General features: G+C 32.5%; 1 protein-coding gene across 8 annotated transcripts in view; it reads right to left on the reverse strand.

The window, feature by feature from the left end:
* LOC144312683 (uncharacterized) overlaps positions 1 to 18,792 on the reverse strand; it is a 2,041,845-nt gene that overhangs the window by 1,507,317 nt on the left and 515,736 nt on the right. For 2 of the 8 annotated variants that reach the window (XR_013378225.1, XR_013378223.1), the window contains one exon: positions 1,747 to 2,095. The exons of the other annotated variants lie outside the window; for them this stretch is intronic. The gene's annotated coding sequence lies outside the window, so the exon portion shown is untranslated. Of the gene's footprint in view, positions 1 to 1,746; positions 2,096 to 18,792 lie in introns of those variants that run through there. 8 annotated transcript variants of the gene reach the window in all.

The following is an 18,792-nucleotide window of genomic DNA, read 5'->3' on the forward strand; positions in this document are numbered from 1 at the left end:
CCATAAGAAGAAACTCTAGAGTTAAGAAGTAGTCAGGTTAAGGTTCTAGGAATGGTGACCTCTGTGATATGAAATTCTTTAATAGATACTCTGGAAATTATTTTGTTTACCATGTGTGCCTAATGATGTCACTGAGAAATGTCAAACTCTTAATTCCCAAAACAGAAATTAGAATCAATAGCCAATAGGTTAAAGTAAAATGGTCTTTCTTAAAATACCCAGCAAGAGAAGTATCTTAATAGTCCATCTCTTCTATTTCAGTGTGATACTTTGCCTAATATCATAAATCTGCAATAAAGATATATATAATATACATATTATATATTCATAGTTGAAAAGAATATACAACTATTTATACTCTCCTAATGTGGTTTGCCATAATCTTCTGGTTGGCACTGCATTAGAGATCCTAAATATAAAGAGCAAGTAAGTAACAACTTCAAATCCAAACTTAAATATGAGGAATCAATTTCTCTCAGAAAGGGTAAATATTTATAGTAATTTGCTTTCGCCTTATCTTTGCTCAAATAAAGTTTTCATATGAAGTTTATGAGGGATTTTTTGTGGCAATAATCAGGTATTACAACAACACAATCCTCCCTTTTCCTCCCTATATATATATAATATATATATAATGTATATAATGCCAAGTGCCAAACAGACTCAGTTAATGGTCTATGGCCTTAAAATTTGTGAAACATAATCACTTCATTCATCATTTGCAAAAATAAAATTTTTATCTTCTATAACAGGAAACTTTGTGGCTAAAGGCTAGAGGCACAAATCCATCTTCTACTAATAAGGTATTAAGAAGTACGAGCAAACAGTACGTTAGCTTCTCCTAAACTAGAGACGCGAAGAAGTGGTAAGCCACATGAAATATTCACCATCAGGACTTTTGAGGTAGGCAGATTCACAACAACAGGATACAAGCTTTGTCAGGAATTGTTGAGAGATTGAAAGCATACTTAAAGGATTTATTAAAGCAATAGAGGCAACCTCAACTCTAGTTACCATGATTGCAGGGATTTTCATGGCCATGTATTTAATCTTCCTGTGCCGTAACAGATAAGTTATGCTTTCAGCTGATATGTGTACAAAGAGTTTTCTCAATCTTTCCTAGTACTATATAGTACTGAGGTATTGTATTTTGACTTGCTAAGCAAAGCATTTATAGGACTGTCAGCAGCAAGACAGAACAGGCAATAAATATTAAGGTTTAATGTTACAATGATTTATGCTGTAGGGAATATTGGCTTAGATTATAAGGTATGATTACCTTTCATGAAAAGAAATTATGGGAGAAATAGAATGTTGACAAAAGTATTTTCTAATGATCTCTTATCAGTGAGATCTTTTTTACATGAATATATTGGAGGTAAAATCTTGATTTGCTGAATGGTAAAGGTGATTTAAATAGATGCTCAATAAAATATTTCTGTTCTTAGAAAGGGTTTTTTTTAAAGATTGACAGTGGTCTTTTAATATTTGACCATCTCATTCACAGAACTTTGTTGGAAAAATAATTTATTTGGTGAATGTTTTATGAATGGATTAAAGAGAGCAGAAAATTCTTGCAGGATTGGGAACCAGAATTAAAGACCATTAGACCATTCACCTCTTATAACGCCAAGGTGATAACAGGTTTATTTATAAAATATCATGAGTTTTCTACCATTCTGGCCTCCCTGTCTTTGTATATGGTACTACCTTTTGCCTAGGGTATTAGTTATCTTTTGCCGTGAAACAAATCAATCCCAAATTTAGCAACTTTACACAACGAACATTTTTAATCTCATAGTTTCTGTGGGCCAAAGTTCCAAACAATTTAGTCAGGTGTCTCTGATTCAACACCTTTCATGAAGTTGTAGTCATGTCTATGCACTTATCTGAAGCTTCAACTGCAATAGGAGATTGGCTTCTAAGCTCACTGGCATGATTGTTGGCAGGCTTAATTCTTCACAGGATTTTAATCAAGGGCCTTAGTTCCTCATAATGTGTTGAAATTCAGGGGTTTAGTTCCTTACTGTGCTTTTTGGATGGCTCCACAGGGCTTCTTACAACATAGCAGTGTTCATCACCTAGTATATGCCATCTGACAGAGATGGAAAGAGACAGAAAGATAGAGAGAGAAAGAAAGCATCCAAGATTGGTGCTATAGGCTTTATATAACATGATCTTAAAAGTAATATCCAATAACTTCTGTAGAAGTCTATTAATCAGAAAAGAGTCATTCAGTACAATCTACACATATGGGAAAGAATGACACCGAAATGTCAAGAGACGGGGATCATTTGGGGCCATTCTAGAGTTTGCCTACCACACTTAGATTCTTCATTCTATCTTTCATTTATCCTCAATATATTCTTCAAGTTATTGAACTTGTAATAAATGGATTGGGAAGTCTTCCAAGAGTCTACCTTACCCAACTATTCATTTGAAATTATTTGAAACAGTATACAAAAACCTTTATTGGAAAGATTCCTTGAGCCTAGTATCTTCAAAACTATTTTTCAATGTGTACTAGGTATAAATAAATATATTGCTTTGTATTTTCAATTAGTTATAATACCAAACGTATTAATCCATTTTCCCCATAAGCAGTCACACTTGGAATCACCTGATCCCATTCGGGGTTTGAAAATACATTCAGCACAGTTATACTTCAGAAATGACATTCGAAGCCATAAATACATTAGACAGATGAAGGTCCCAATTTAAAAAGTCCTAAAATTTAATTTGTAAGGAAGAATTCCAAAAGGTATGAAAATAAATGGAGGGCAACAGTTGGTGCCCATTGTTGTAAGTGTTCAATAAATGTGGTATCCTTTTTCTTCTAGGGTTCTATGACAAAGAAGGGTTATGACTAGAATGGCATTAAACAAAGTTGGGGGGAGATTTTAAGGTAGGAAAACCATTCTTTAGTTTTGTCTCTCAAATTTTTGCATAAATATTCCTAAATAACACAAATCCTTAACTAAGAAGGGTTTTTTGTTTATATATGTGTTTACTGCAGCCTTCTTTGGGCTATCACTAACATACATCAACAATTAACACTAATTGTAACACATTAGTTTGTTTAAGGGATTATATGGTAAACTAGATAATTTATTTGCTTTTAGATCATGAAGGTAAAGGATATTGTGTTTTTCGAGTTAGTTTTTCTAGTATAATTCCTTTCAGTGCAGTCTGGCGATGGCTAAGAATGTAGAATCTTTCCTGTTAGAAGTAAACAAAACACTACATAATAACATATTTCATTACAGAGAATCCTCTATTTGCCTCAACTTACATAAATGTAATGCATTTTTAGTGTATTTATTTTCATAGGAACTAAATACATACATACACACTGATATATAGATATAGATATCTCTAGCAGCACAGGCCTACAACATTATTATGCATAAAGGGTAAAACTGTACTGGAAAACTAATGATATAGGTTTTGTGTATACATCTTTTAAGTAACAACTCTCCCATCATATACTTGAAGCCATATGTTGATAAGTTTTACATCAAAACAAAAATCCTGTATCTAGAAGAGAAACAGCCACATAAAAACACATTTTCAGGCTAAATGAATAATAAATTACAGGTTATGTGTTTCTTTAATTTTAGAAAATGCATAATTCAGAATGATAAATAATTAACATATCAAAGCATTCTAATTTAACTGATGCACAAGAACAGCTAAGACATGAAGTATCCTGTTTGTGCTTAAAATACATCTTCACAGTAGAGAAATGCAGCAGCATTTTATTACTAACAATTATGCTTTTCAAAGGGTAATTTTAGTTTATCACTTTAAAATATTAGGAAATGTCAAAAAGTCCATTTCTTATAGGGGATGTGTAAGTACACAGTAGTGGAAGGCAGAAAGAAAAGCATAATTAGCAGTGTGTTATTAAATCCAACATTTAACTTGGCCTACTTTGTTGAAGCCTGATTTCTAAATGGCATTTTCATTTCCATTTCTACACGTTTCTCCTCCACTCTGTGCCTACACTGTAAATGGGCAAAAAATAATCCTTGCTTTGTTTTTTTTTTTTTTTTTAATTTTTTTTTTTTTAATTTTTGTAATCATAACTTAATAGATACTAAAACAATGCTCTATAAATCTGGTGTGGACTGAGAACAATAGATGTGTTTTTATTTAAACTGGTGACAAACTAAAGAAAGTTTTCTGGTTTTTTTTTTTGTTTTTTAACTGCGGCTGAAGGTCAGCCCATTGGAAACCAACCACGCTCTCAGACCGTTTAGTTTCTAGGTGCAAATTAACACTGATTCACCTTGTATTCTGGAAAACAAAGAAGTAAACAACCTCTATATTGTTCTGAAATAGAAATTACTATCATTATCACCTCATATTGCTTTTTGGGGGGGATTAAAGCAATCATTCTAAAATAGTTGCTTTTACCTCTCCTGAAAAACTGGATGGCCTATATACTTCAAGCAAAAAACATTGATGGTAAATGATAATTAGTTAATTTCAAGGAAGCCTTATTGGAAATAATCAGGGAGAGCATAATGTGAACAAGAGTCTGAAGCAGAATATGACAGAAGTCACCAGACACCCTATATGTGCAAACATAGTCTGGCTTTTGAGAATAATAGAAGAATTTGGAGAACTACTTTTCCTAGAATATTTGTCATATCAGCAAAACTACAAGACTATCTAGAAATGTACTAGAAGCTAGGTCCCAGTTAAGTATATCAGGTCTGGCAGTAAGTACCTGTTGGGTTAAACGGAAGCATCAGGAATATATATCAGACGTAAGATAAGAAATTTAATTTATTGCAAAACAATATCCAGAAAGAATGCCACTGAGAATTAATGAATTTCAAAATAAACTCTATTTTTAAAATAAAAACATTGCTCCTTTTCACATTTCAATGACCTTTTAAGTTCAGAGGACTTAATAAAATGATAAAACAAACGAACAAAACAAACTAGATAAAGTGAATACTTTCACCATCTACATATAGAATGAGCCAGTCCTAAAATGTCATTCTTCCCTTTAAGAAAAATGACTAGGCATTCAAAGACAACTAGAGATATAGTCTCTGACCATAATAAAATAGAAATCAGTAACAAATTTCAGGTACTTTAAAAAAATTAATCTCTCTAAATCACTTACTTAAAAAATAAAGCTTGAAATTACAGACAATTCTTAAAAAATAAAATCTTGAAAATACTATATGCTGAAATTTATGAAATGTGGTCAAAGTTCTGGTCAGAGGTGAATTCACACTAAATGTTTTAAATACATAATTTAATTCTAGAAGAGAAAAAACACATTAAGACAACTTAAGGGGGGAAAATGTTGTTTTTAAAATTTTTGGAAATTCTTCTTTGTAAATTTAATTAAAAATACTAGAAAGAAAACATGAATATAATTGTTTAAGTAAAGTAAAACAGCAGTGATTGAGGAAAAAATAAGTACTATGTTCAAATTAATGCTAATGAATTAGAAAATTCTAAAGTGAGAGAGTTGGAAAGTATGATCAAAATCATCAAAGTCAATTCTAATTAGGTACAAAACTAAAGTAGAAAATTAATAGTGATGTCAAAGTAGAATATTCACAAAATACATTTTTTAGGCCTAGACAGTTTTATAGATATTTCAGTGAAAATTGTCAAATAGCAAATTATTCCTATCATATATCCAAACATTTCAGAGCACACCGAAAGAGCAAGTTTTAAAGATAATGTATTTAGAATTTTTTTTTATGTTCACTGTACACATGTGTACAAAAAGAAAACCATAGCCTGTTTTCCCTTAATAATTTAGGTGGAAAAGTCCTAGCTCTACATAAAGTATTCTCAAACCAAATTCATCAGTATATTGAATACAATTAACCCTTTAACAATGCAGAGCTGAGAGGCACTGACCTCCTGCACAGTTGAAAATCTTGGTATAACTTCTGACTCCTCTAAATTTAACCTATTGTTGACCGGAAGCCTTCCCAATAAGATAAATAGTTGATTAATGCATATCTTTTTGTGTAATAAGTATTCTTATTCTCTGACCATAAAGTAAGCTAGAGAGAAGAAAATGTTAAGAAAATCATAAGAAAAAGGAAATACATTCACAGTACTGCACTGTATTTCTTGGGAAAAAAAGTACAAGTGGATTCTCAAAGTTCAAAGATATATATAATATCATCAGGTAATATTTATCCTAGAAATGTAAGGATCTATCAATATTTAAGCATTAAAAAAAGTATGACATTTTTATCACATCAAAATTTTAGAGTTAACCCATATAATAATGTTACTAGATTCTTATAAAGCATTTTAATAAAATTTAAATATGTACATGATTTTAGAAATAAAACCATATTTAATTGGGGGTGGCAAGGTCCTTTCTTTCTTTATTTTTTTTTTTAAAGATTTTATTTATTTATTCATGATAGTCACACAGAGAGAGACAGAGAGGCAGAGACACAGGCAGAGGGAGAAGCAGGCTCCATGCACCGGGAGCCCGATGTGGGATTCGATCCCGGGTCTCCAGGATCACGCCCCGGGCCAAAGGCGGGCGCCAAACCGCTGCGCCACCCAGGGATCCCAGGTCCTTTCTTTAAATGGCAGCATTATATTTTACCTCATGAGCATTCCATTCTTATCTTAAATCCCCACCCACTGTCAGAAACTGTGATATTGTAATGCAAATATGATGCAAACTTTATGGCAATAACTAAAATTGTCTAGAGACAGGCAGAGTATGCTTATTCATGCAAAAGATATTAACTCAGATTCCCCTAGTTTGCAAGCATTGGGTCTCACCAAAGGATATCAATATAGTTAAGACATAAGTCTATCCTAACCAAAAACAATAAAAGGAAGGATATAATAAAGATTAGAGCAGAAATAAAATGATATAGAAACTAAAAAAAAAAAAGAAAAAGAACAGAACAATACAACAGAGAATCTAAATTTAAAAAATTACTAATGAAAGAGGAGAAATGACAAGCAACACCACAGAAATACAAACAATTGTAACAATATTATGAAAACCTATATGCCAACAAACTGGACAACTTAAATGAAATGGATAAATTCTTAGAAACATATAACCTACCAAAACCAAAGCAGGAAAAAAAATAGAAAAGTTGAACATACCAATCGAGAGCAATGAAATTAAGTCAGTAATTAAAAAAAAAAAAAACACTCAACAGACAAAAGTCCAGGACCAGATGGCTTCAGAGATGAATTTTAAAAAGACTTAATACCCATTCTTCTCAAACTATCCAAAAAAATGCAAGAGGAAAGAAAACTTCCAAAATCATTCTGAGAGGCCACTATCACCCTGACACCAAGACGAGATAAAGACACTACAAAAAAAGAGAACTATAGGCTAATATCTCTCATGAATATAGATGCAAAAATCCTCAACAAAATACTAGCAAACTGAATCCATCAATATATTTTTAAAAATACACCATGGTCAAGTCATATTTATTCCTAGGATGCAAGAGTAGTTTAACATTTGCAAATCATTCAAAATGATATGTTACATCAATAAGAAAAAGAATAAAAACCATATGATCATTTCAATAGATACAGGAAAAGCATTTGACAATGTACAACATCAGTACATGATAAAACCTCTCTGCAAAGTAGGTCTAGGGAGGACATATTTCAAAATAATAAGGGCCTCATATCAAAACCCCACAGCCAATATCACTCTCAGAAAGGAAAAAATGGGAACCTTTCCCCTAACGCCAGGAACAAGACAGGGATGCCCACTCTCATCACTTTTATTCAGCATAGTACTGGAAGTCCTAGCCACATAGTTTAGACAACATAAAAAAATTAAAAATAAAAAAAACATCCAATTTGTTAAGAAAGAAATAAAACTGTCACTATTTTTAGATGACATGATTCTGTATCTAGAAATGTTAAAGACTCCACCAAAAAACTACTTAAAACTGGTAAATGCGAGATACAAAATCAATATACAAAATTCTGTTGCATTTGAATGCATGAATAATAGAGCAGCATAAAGTAAAATTAAAAAAAATCTTATATGCAATTGCACCAAAACCAAAAATACCTAGGAATAAACTTAACCAAAAAGGTGAAAGACCTGTACTCTGAAAACTATTAAGTACTGATAAAAGAAATTCAAGACGATGCAAAGAACTAGAAAGACATCCCATGCTCATGGACTGGAAGAACAAATATTGTTAAAATGCCTATAGATTTAATGTCATTAAAGCAACCCAAAAGCAACCTATAGATTTAATGTCATTCCTATCAAAATACCAACAGCATTTTTCACAGAACTAGAACAAACAATTCTAAAATTTGTATGGAACCACAGAAGACCTCAATTAGCAAAAGCAATCTTGAAAAAGAAAAACAAAACTGGAGGTATCACAATTCCAGATTTTAAGTTATATCACAAAGCAGTTGTAATTAAACAGTATGATACTGGCATAAAAATAGACACATAGATCAACAGAGCAGAACAGAAAACCCAGAAACAAACCCACAATTACATGATCAATTAATCTTCAACATAGAAGTAACAAATATACAATAGGAAAAAGACAGTCTCTTCAACAAATTGCATTGGAAAAATTGGAGAGCCACATGCAAAAGAATAAAACTGAACTACTTTCTTTTACCATACACAAAAATAAATTCTAAATGGATTAAATATGTAAATGTGAGACCTGAAACCATAAAAAAATCCTTGAAGACAGCACAAGCAGCAATCTCTCTGAGACCGTCTTGGTAACATTTTCCTAGATATGTCTCCTGAGGCAAAGGAAATAAATAAATAAATATATATATATATACATATATATATATATATGTATATATATATATAACCACTGGGATTACATCAAAATAAAAAAGCTTCTGTACAGTGAAGGAAACAACAAGACTAAAAGGTAACCTGAAAAGGAGAAAATATTTGCAAATGACTTATCCAGCAAAGAGTTGGATTTGTATATTTTGGAAAATATACAAAATATTTAAAGAACTTATAAAACTCAACACCCAAAAAACAAATAACCCAATAAAAATGAGCAGAAGATATAAAGAGATATTTCTCCAAAGAAGACATCCAGATGGCTAATGGACACATGGAAAGACTCAACATCATTCATTAGTAGGGAAATGCAAATCAAAACTACAATGTGATATCACTTCATACCTGTCAGAATGACTAGAATCAGAAAAACACAAAACAAGCACTGACAAAAATGTAGAGAAAAATGAACTCTTGTGCACTCTTGGTGGGACTGCCAATTGGTGCAGCTACTGTAGAAAACACTATGGAGGTTCCTCAAAAAATTAAAAATAGAACACCTAGTAAATACTAGGTATTTACCAAAAAAATACAATGACATTAATTTAAAGAGATATATGTACTTATATATTTATAGTTGCATTATTACAAGAGCCAAACTATGGAAGCAGCCCAAGTGTCCATCAATAGATGCATAAAGAAGTGGTATGTGTATGTATATATGTATATAATATATGCATATTACTAAGCCATAAAAAATAATAAAATCTTGCCATGACAAGATTTAAAAATGACATGAATGGAGCTAGAGAATACAATGCTAAGTGAAAGAAATCAGTCAGAGAAAGAGAAATACCATATGATTTCACTCATGTAGAATTATGGAATTTAAGAAATAAAACAAATGAGCAAAGGATAAAGAGAGAGAAACCAAGAAATAGATTCTTAACTGTAGAGATCAAAATAATGATTATGGGGGGGAGGGAAGTGGAAGAGGATTATGATAATGAAATAAAATTAAAAAAATAAAGTTAAGAATGAAACAAAAACCTTTATTTTTAGGGAGTCTTATGTTAGAAACAAAATTCAGCAAAAAGTATAGAGTTCCTATATGGTCTCAACCAAACACATCCACAAACACCTCCCCACCCCCCATTATCTACATCCTCATCTTAATAGTTCATTCATTACAATCAATGAACCTACAATGGCACACCAATATCATCAATATCATCCAAAGTCTACATTTTACATTGGGTACTTTTGGTGTTGTACATTATATGAGTTTGGAAATATTACAGTATCATACAGAATGGTTTCACTGACCTAAGAATTTTAGGTTCTCTATTTATTCATCCCTACTTTCCTCCCAACACCTGGAACTACTGATCTTTTTCACTGTTTCCATAGCTTGCCTTTTCAGGATTATCATATTATTAAAATCATAGAGTATATCGCCTTTTAATATTAACTTCTTTCACTAAGATCAATTTAAACTTGCTTCATATGTTTTCATGATTTAAAGCTCATTTCTTTTTAGTGCTGATAATATTCTATCATCTACATGTATCCCAGTTTCTTTATCCATTTACCCACTGAAGGGCATCTTGCTCCTAGCTTTGGCAATTATGAATAAAGTTGCTACAAGCATCTGTGGGGAGTATGTGTGTGGATGTAAGATTTCAATTCACTATAGTAAATAATGAATAACACAACTGTTGGATCCTGTGATAAGGAGTAGTTAGTTAGTTTTATAAGAAACTGACAAACTGTCTTCTAAAGTGGCAGTATTAAGCATACCACAGAACTGAACTAAAGCCCTACATTCATGGAGCTTAAAAAATAAGTAAATAAATAAAGTGGCAGTATCATTTTGCATTTCTACCAACAATGAATGAGAGCTCCTGCTGCTGCACATTCTTGCTAGAATTGACAAAACATTTGTTAATGTTTTGAATTTTCACCATCCTAATAGGTATGTAGTGATCTTATTTTGCAAATCCTCAATGACATATGATGTTGAATGTCTTTTCAAGTGTCTACTGGCATATATATATTCTTTGCAGAGATGTCTACTCAGGTTTTTTGCCCTTTTTTAAATTTTTTCTCCCTCCCTCCATTGAATTTTAACAGTTCTTTGCATATGTTAAATAACAATCCTTTATCATGTATGTCTTTGCAAATACTTTTCCCACTGTATGGCTTGTCTTCTCATTCTCTTAACAGTGTCTTTCACAGAGATGTAGTTTTTACTTTTAATGAAATACAGCTAATCAGTTATTTTGTTCATGGAATGTGCCTTTGGTGTTTTATCTAAAAAGTTATCACAATACCCAAGGTCATATAAACTTTTATCTATATTATTTTCAAGGGGTTTTACATTTTTGTATTTTACATTTAGGTCCACGATGCATTTTTGGGTATAAAGTTTAGTGAAGGGTGTAAAATCTGTGTAGACATTCATTTATTTGGATGTTAGTTGTTCAAACACCATTTGTTGAAAAAACTATCTTTTCTCCATTGTATTGCCTTTATTCCTTTGACAAAGTTCATTTGACTATATTTGCATGGGTCACTTTTGGGTTCTCTACTCTGTCCAAATGAACCATTTGTCTATTTCTTCACCAATAGTATACTATCTTTATTATCCTAGCTTTCCAGCAAGTTTTGAGGTAATGTAGTATCAGTTCTCCAACTTTGTTCTTCTACAATATTTTCTGGACTATTCTGAAGCTCTTGCCTTTCCACATTAACTGGAGAATCAGTTTGTTGACATTCATAAAATAACTTGATTTCTTTCATCAAATTTTATAAGTGTTCCTCTTACATATCTTGTGCATTTTTCATTTATACCTAAGTATTTTATTTTGTGGTGAAGTCTAACATAAATGGCATTACATTTTTAAAAGATTATTTATTTATTCATGAGAGACAGAGAGAGAGAGGCAGAGGAAGAAGCAGGCTCCATGCAGGGAGCCCAATGTGGGACTCAATCCCAGGTCCCCAGGATCATGCCCTGAGCCAAAGGTAGATGCTCAACCACTGAGCCACCTAGGTGCCGCTAATATTACATTTTTAATTTCAAATTCCACTTGTTTATGGAAGGTGTACAGAGAAGCAATGGATTGTGTTACATTAACTCTATCCTGCATCCTTACTACAATTGTTTATTAGTACCTGAATCTTTTTAACCAATATTTTCGTATTTCCTACATACATAATTATGTCATCAACAAACTCAGCTTTATTTCTGCCTTCCAAGTTGTATAACTTTTATTTCTTTTTCTTGTCATATTGCATTAGCTAGTACATCCAGTATGACATTGAAATGGAGTGGTGAGAGGAAATTCTTGCCATGGTCCTGGTCTTTGTGAACAAAATTTGAAATTTTTCACCATTAAGTATGATGTTAGCTGACTTGTTTTTTGGTAGATATTCTTTTTCCAATTGAGGAAGTCCCCTCTCAAGTTTAATCTAAATTTTAAGCATTGAAAAAATAAAGAGAAAATAATGCTGTGGACCTTAATAAATATGTGTCAATAACTTTTAAAAAAGAAATGCTGAAAAATCATTTCACCTAAACAGATCTTGAAGGGAAGAATGCAAGTAGAAAATGGAAAGTAGCTAAATGGGCTTTGCTTTCAAGAGCCATCATTTATTTTCATATATAAAAAAATCCAATAAGTGTATTTATACCCTTATTTATGGAGGCTATAAAGGCACAGAATTTTAGAGCAGAAAGTGTTTAAATTAAGATAATGTTTGTCCTATATTGTAAAAAATTGTGCTATTCACATGACAGCTATTGAGTGTATGCTCAGTGCCGTAGTAAGACCTGGAAAGATGAATAAAACATTAGCTAACCTTAAAGTACACTAGAATGTGTCTACATAAAATAATATATAATAATATTGAATGAAGAAAAAGAGGAATGTAACAAAATGGACAAAAAGAGATTACTGAGATCTTGATTGAGTATCCTAAGTAGACTTTTGCTTTTAAAGTGTGTGCTCATTTAGAATCTCTCATTGCATAGAGTCACTTAAAGAAATTCCTGATAGATCTGAGAGGAGATGAATGGACTTAACTAAAGGAATACATGTTCTAATAGCAACTCTCATGGCTATCTATAGAAGAACTCAGCCACCAATTATGATACCAATCCCTATAAGAAAAGATCACACAGTATCTCAATATCGATACTGATGGGAAAAGAAACTAAGAGTCATTTTTATAGTCTCTTTCTATGCTAGCCCCTCAAATTTTTATTCATCCACCTATAAATTGCTGCATATTTCTGCCAGATTCTCTGCTCAGCTGCTCCTTTGATCTCCCATCTGTTCATTTCTTTCTCTCTGATTGAAGAAACAAGAAGTATTTGTGGCTATGTATTCCACTGAGAAGCCACAAAACAAAAGATGGATGTGGATGAATGAAAAGATTTCAGCCTAAAGTGCCTTTTTCTGAAAATACTTGAAATCATGTTGATTTGATTTTCTGTGAAGAATAAAATGATCAGATGACATTTTTTTAAGGACTGTCTCATTTTTAACCATTTTGCTACAGTATTCTAAAACTTCATTACACCTTGAAAAGGACAGCAATGTTTTGCAGTTGAAAATGATTTTTAATACTCTTCAATGGGTTTCCTTTGCACCTGGAATAAAATGTAAACTTTTATCATGGCCAAAAAATTCCATGTGATCCATCATCTCTTGGCTCTTTTGTTCACAATTCTCCAAACATACTGGCCTGTTTCAGTTTGCTGAACACATTGTACCCATTCCCATCTTGAGATTCTCTGACATACAGTTCATTTGCCTGAAACAATCTTTTCTCACACTTCTCACAGATGACTTCTCATCCCTCAGGTCTCAGTTCAGGTAACACCTTCACTTTTCCTCTCTCTCTCTCAAATAAGTCCCTCCTATCTTGTCTTGTGAAAGACAATGTAGTGGCATGATTAATAACATGGTTCTATATTAAAATATCAGTATTAACACCTACTATGTCATCAGTAACTGTGGTTAGGAGCAGCACAGTTGGCCTCCCTATGCTTCAGTTTCATAATTTATAAAATGGAGATGATAACAATGCCTCATAGAGTTATTAGATTAAATAAACTAATAAAGTTAAGCACTTCAGTGCTGAGAACAATAGAAACAATATGTATTTACTATTAATATCTTAGCAATTTTTGTTTCTTACAAATTACTTATAACAACATGGATTTTTTTTTTTTTCAAATTAAATGTTTGTCTGTCTACCATGCTCCGTCTTAAGGGTTCTGAGGGCAAGGATTATTTTAATCTTGTTTCATCCTTGTTTCCTCAATCCTATTAAAGTGTCCAAAATCAAAGGGTTCAATAACTGTTTATTGCATGATCAAATGGGTGGAAGATTTCAAGGGGAATACCCTCTCCATAAACAGGTTGAACTGGTGAGTGTATCCTCTTTCTCCTCTTATCAAACTTTTCTCTTAAGAACTGACATTATCACTCCTTGGAATTTGGGAACTTATTACTGACTACTGTAGTTTCTTATGTAAGGCAAGTAGCTTTTCCTGTGGCATGTATAAAATGCATGCCTCTCTGTCCCAAATACCAGGACTATATGATCTATATGATCAATGCTTTCAAAGGAAAGGGCAAAACTCCTGTTTTTGTTTGTTTGTTTAAGATTTCATTTATATATTTGAGAGAGAGAGAGAGAATATGAGCAAGGGGGAGGAACAAAGGGAGAGAGAAAGAGAGAGAAAGGGAAAAGCAGATTTGGTACCTGACTCAAGGCTCAATTTCAGGACCCTGGGATCATGAACTGGACCAAAGGCAGACATTTAACCAAGTGAACCACCTAGTCACCTCAAAACTCATGTTTACAGGGAAAGGACCTTTCCTGAAAATGGCATTACACAATGCTATCTCTGGAGAGATTTAATTATCTATGAATCTTAATTATCTCTTAAAGGGGCTACTTCAGCTAGAATTAGTACCCTTAATATTCTCTCCCTTTCTTCTAATGACTAACCTGTAACCATTGTTACAAATTGTCTTTGCATGATGTGGTTAATTCACAAGTTACTTAGAAAATGAAACCATCTGAACTACAGAGGTAAATGGTGGAGACGGTGTTGGCATTTACTAGTTCACTTCTTGCCACTTCTAGCAAAGTTCATAAAATGGAGATAAGCTCAGAGCTAAAGCAAACTATTCTGAAAATAGAGATGGAAGGAAAATTCCACTATCTGCCCTTGTCCGATCTATGTCACTGAAATGTCTTCTAAATAAGAACCTTATAACATTGAAAATAAACTGCTTCTGGATTTTAAATCAAAATGTGATAGCTTTAAAACTAAAGCTTTAGCAGATGATAAAGCTGACATCCAGCCTTCTAATAAAGACAGGAAAAAGCTATTGTATTCCCGCTCAAACCATTGTTTTCTGGGTCAATAGTTTAAGAAGGAAGTTTAGGAGTAAAGCTCTTGACATAATGGCTAATTCTCAAGGAACTGAAAGAAAAGACTGACCATGGTAATTATCAGATAAAGGGCTAGTATCCAAGATTTATAAAGAATTTCTCAAACTTAACTCCCAAAAAACAAATAATCCTGCTAGTAAATGGCAGAAAACATCAACAGACATTTCTCCAAAGAAGACATACAAATGGCAAACATACATATGAAAAACTGTTTCACATCACTTGGCATCAGGTAAATACAAATCAAAACCACAATGAGATACCACTGCACACCAGTCAGAGTGGCTAAAAATAACAAGACAGGAAACAATAAATGTTGGCAAGGATGTGGGGAAAGAGGAACCCTCTTATACTTTTGGTAGGAATGCAAGCTGGTACAGTCATTCTGGAAAATGATTTAGAGCTTCCTCAAGAAGTTAAAATACAGTTACCATATGACCCAGTAATTGTACTACTAGGTATTTATACCAAAGATACAAAATGTAGTGATCCAGAGGAGCATCTGCACCCCAATGTTTATAGCTAAACTATGGAAAGAGCTGAGATGTCTGTCAACAGATGAATGGATAAAGAAGATGTGGCATACACACACAGACTCACACACACACAATGGAATATTACTCAGCCATCAGAAAGGATGAATACTTACCATTTACATCAACATGGAGGGGACCAGAGGGGATTTTGTTGAGTGAAATAAGTCAATCAGAGAGAAACAATTGTCATATGATTTCACTCATATATGGAATATAAGAAATAGTGCAGAAGATCATAGGGGAAGTGAGGGAAACTGAATGGGAAGTCATCAGAGGGAGAAACACCATGAGAGACTCAACTATAGGAAAACAACGAGGACTGAAGGAGGGGTGATGGGTGGGGGTATGAGGTAATTTGGTGATGGGCATTAAGGAGGGCATGTGATGTGATGAGCACTGGGTGTTATTTTTTAAGATTTTATTTATTTATTCATGAGAGACACACACAGAAAGAGAGAGAGAGAGAGGCAGAGACACAGGCAGAGGGAAAAGCAGGCTCCATGCAGGGAGCCCAACATGGGACTAGGTCTCCAGGATCACGCCCTGGGCTGAAGGCAGCATTAAACTGTCCAGCACTGGGTGTTATATGTAACTGATAAATCATTGAACCCTACATCTGAAACTATGTATGTACTTTATGTTGGCTAATTGAATTTAAGTTTTAAAACAGAAAAAAAAAAAAAAAAAAAAAAAACCAGAGATTACAAAATAGGAAGTAAATGAAAAGAGTTCCCAGGCTTAAAACTATGAAAACAAGATATTGGTTGTGGTTATTCAATCAAGGAATTAACCAGAAGCAGAAACTAGGAATCTACTATATTTTTGGAAGGAAATTTATTGAAAAGAATAAAATAACAGGACAATACAAACTGTGTTGATATAAACCTTTAAGAAACAATCCTTTGGCTTATGCCTATAGCACTAGGAAGTGAGCTCTGCCACTTGCAGCAAGAATCTCTACTTCAGTACCTGAATCTAGCCAAGGAAGATGATAGAAGGAGCTTGCAAAGGGCATAACCAAGGTGGCAGGATGAACTAAGGAATTTTTCTAGAATAGGTAATTGATATTATTTGTTTACTATTTATTGATATTTAATTGTTATAAGCACCATGACTCCTTAGTGTTTTCCATTTTAAAATAGGCATTTTTATTTTGTTACAGTGTTTCTTCTCAATCTTCTTCCACTCTTAGTAGGTTCAGTACTATAATGGCTCATTAGACTATTGGACACAATATTCAACCCTGACAGGAAAGATCATATGTTACACTCCTGTTTTGGAATTTGTGGGAGATGTAGTAACTGGGTAACACTTTAAGATTGTCTCTTTTGGAGTGAAATATGAGTTCTGTGAAAATCAATATATAAATGTAAAGCATTTGATAGTTTCTGAAGTTCTTTAAAGAAAGTGCTTCAGCTGGAATTTATACTATTAATATTCTCTCCCTTTCCAGAAGTCTTAGAATAGGGTGAAATGGTTGATCTTCTGATGACCAGCTTATAACCACGAAGCAATTTTGCAAGTAAAAGCCAAAGATAAGGATACTCAAGCAGAAAGTCAGAAATCAGTCACTCAGTATTACCTATATCTGGATTTCAGTTTTTGTGAAAGAAAAAGAAATTCCATTTAAATACAAGCATTCATGTAGACATACTCTTCTAGGCCTCTGTTCTAGCCTGTAAAAATAATTCCTAAATGCATGTTCATATCGGTAGCTCCTAGATCAAACTTTGTCAATCATTATTTTAGAGGTATGAAAATTTACTTCACTATCTTCCTACCACTTGTCCAGTACTTTTCCAATAATAAATTGTGTACCATGCACTAATAGTTTTAAGAGGCATGGTATCTGATCATGGTTCTAGAATAAAATTTTAGTTTTCTAATTTAATAGTTTAATAAATAGTATACACTGTGTTCGTGTGTGCTTAATGGACACAAATGTGCACAGACATATACCTAGTCATAAATAAATATATGTAGCTCTTGATATGTTTGAGTGTAAATATAAATTTGACATTTTGTTATAACACCATTTGTTTTAGCAGGAACATTTTTGAATTCCAAGATTTTACAAATTAAATAAATATATTAGGCTGTTGTGGCAAGTTTACTTTCTAAAGAAATGACAGGCTTGATTAGTAAGCATGCCCTTTATCTGTAAGGTTCTTATTTGTCTATCATTTCACAGCAAGCAATTCTGATGAATGGCACAATTAACCTTTCCATTATTAAAACAATTAATTGCAAAAATTAAAGACATGACAGGACAAAATATTAATGCATAAATTATTAGGTTCAAAAGTTATAATTATTAATCTATGTACAGTAATTGTGGCAAAAACAATGAACAACTAAAATATGATATATATATTTACTTATATATAAATTATATATTATATACATTATATATATTATATATTATATACATAATTTTCTTGGCTTTTTACTTGTTTAACATACCAAGGTATGAATATTTTATGTTGGGCATGAAGTCTATAAGAAAATTAGTATCAGCTAAGTACTATAAACATTCAAGATATGACAATAAAGAATTAAGACTGATTATCTAATAAATATAAAGATCTATACATACAAAAAGTATTTTTCAAAATAACCATCTTAAAAATATATACAAATGATGTTAAGCTGGTATTTACCAAAAACAGTTAAGATTTTTTTTTTATTTGCCTCTTACACTACCTTAAAGCTATAGGGATACAAAAAAGTCAGGAGAAACAGGTTACTTATTACTTGGAATCAAATTACTTGAGCTAAATTCACAACTATGCCTTTAATGGCCACACAGAATTAATTTCCTTGAACTTCTAGGTCAAGAGAGCAAAATAAAACTTGTAAATTCTCTTCTTTTTTGTAAGAAGTAGATAATATATGAGAAAGCACTTTAAATGTTCAAGAATTACATTATATTACTGTTATTATTTTATTAAAAGTAGTTTCAGGAAAATATTTAATTCTGCACTGTCCAAAACAGTAGCCACTATTGACATG

This window comes from Canis aureus, chromosome 4 (assembly GCF_053574225.1).
Source record: "Canis aureus isolate CA01 chromosome 4, VMU_Caureus_v.1.0, whole genome shotgun sequence".
Taxonomy (NCBI): Eukaryota; Metazoa; Chordata; class Mammalia; order Carnivora; family Canidae; genus Canis; species Canis aureus.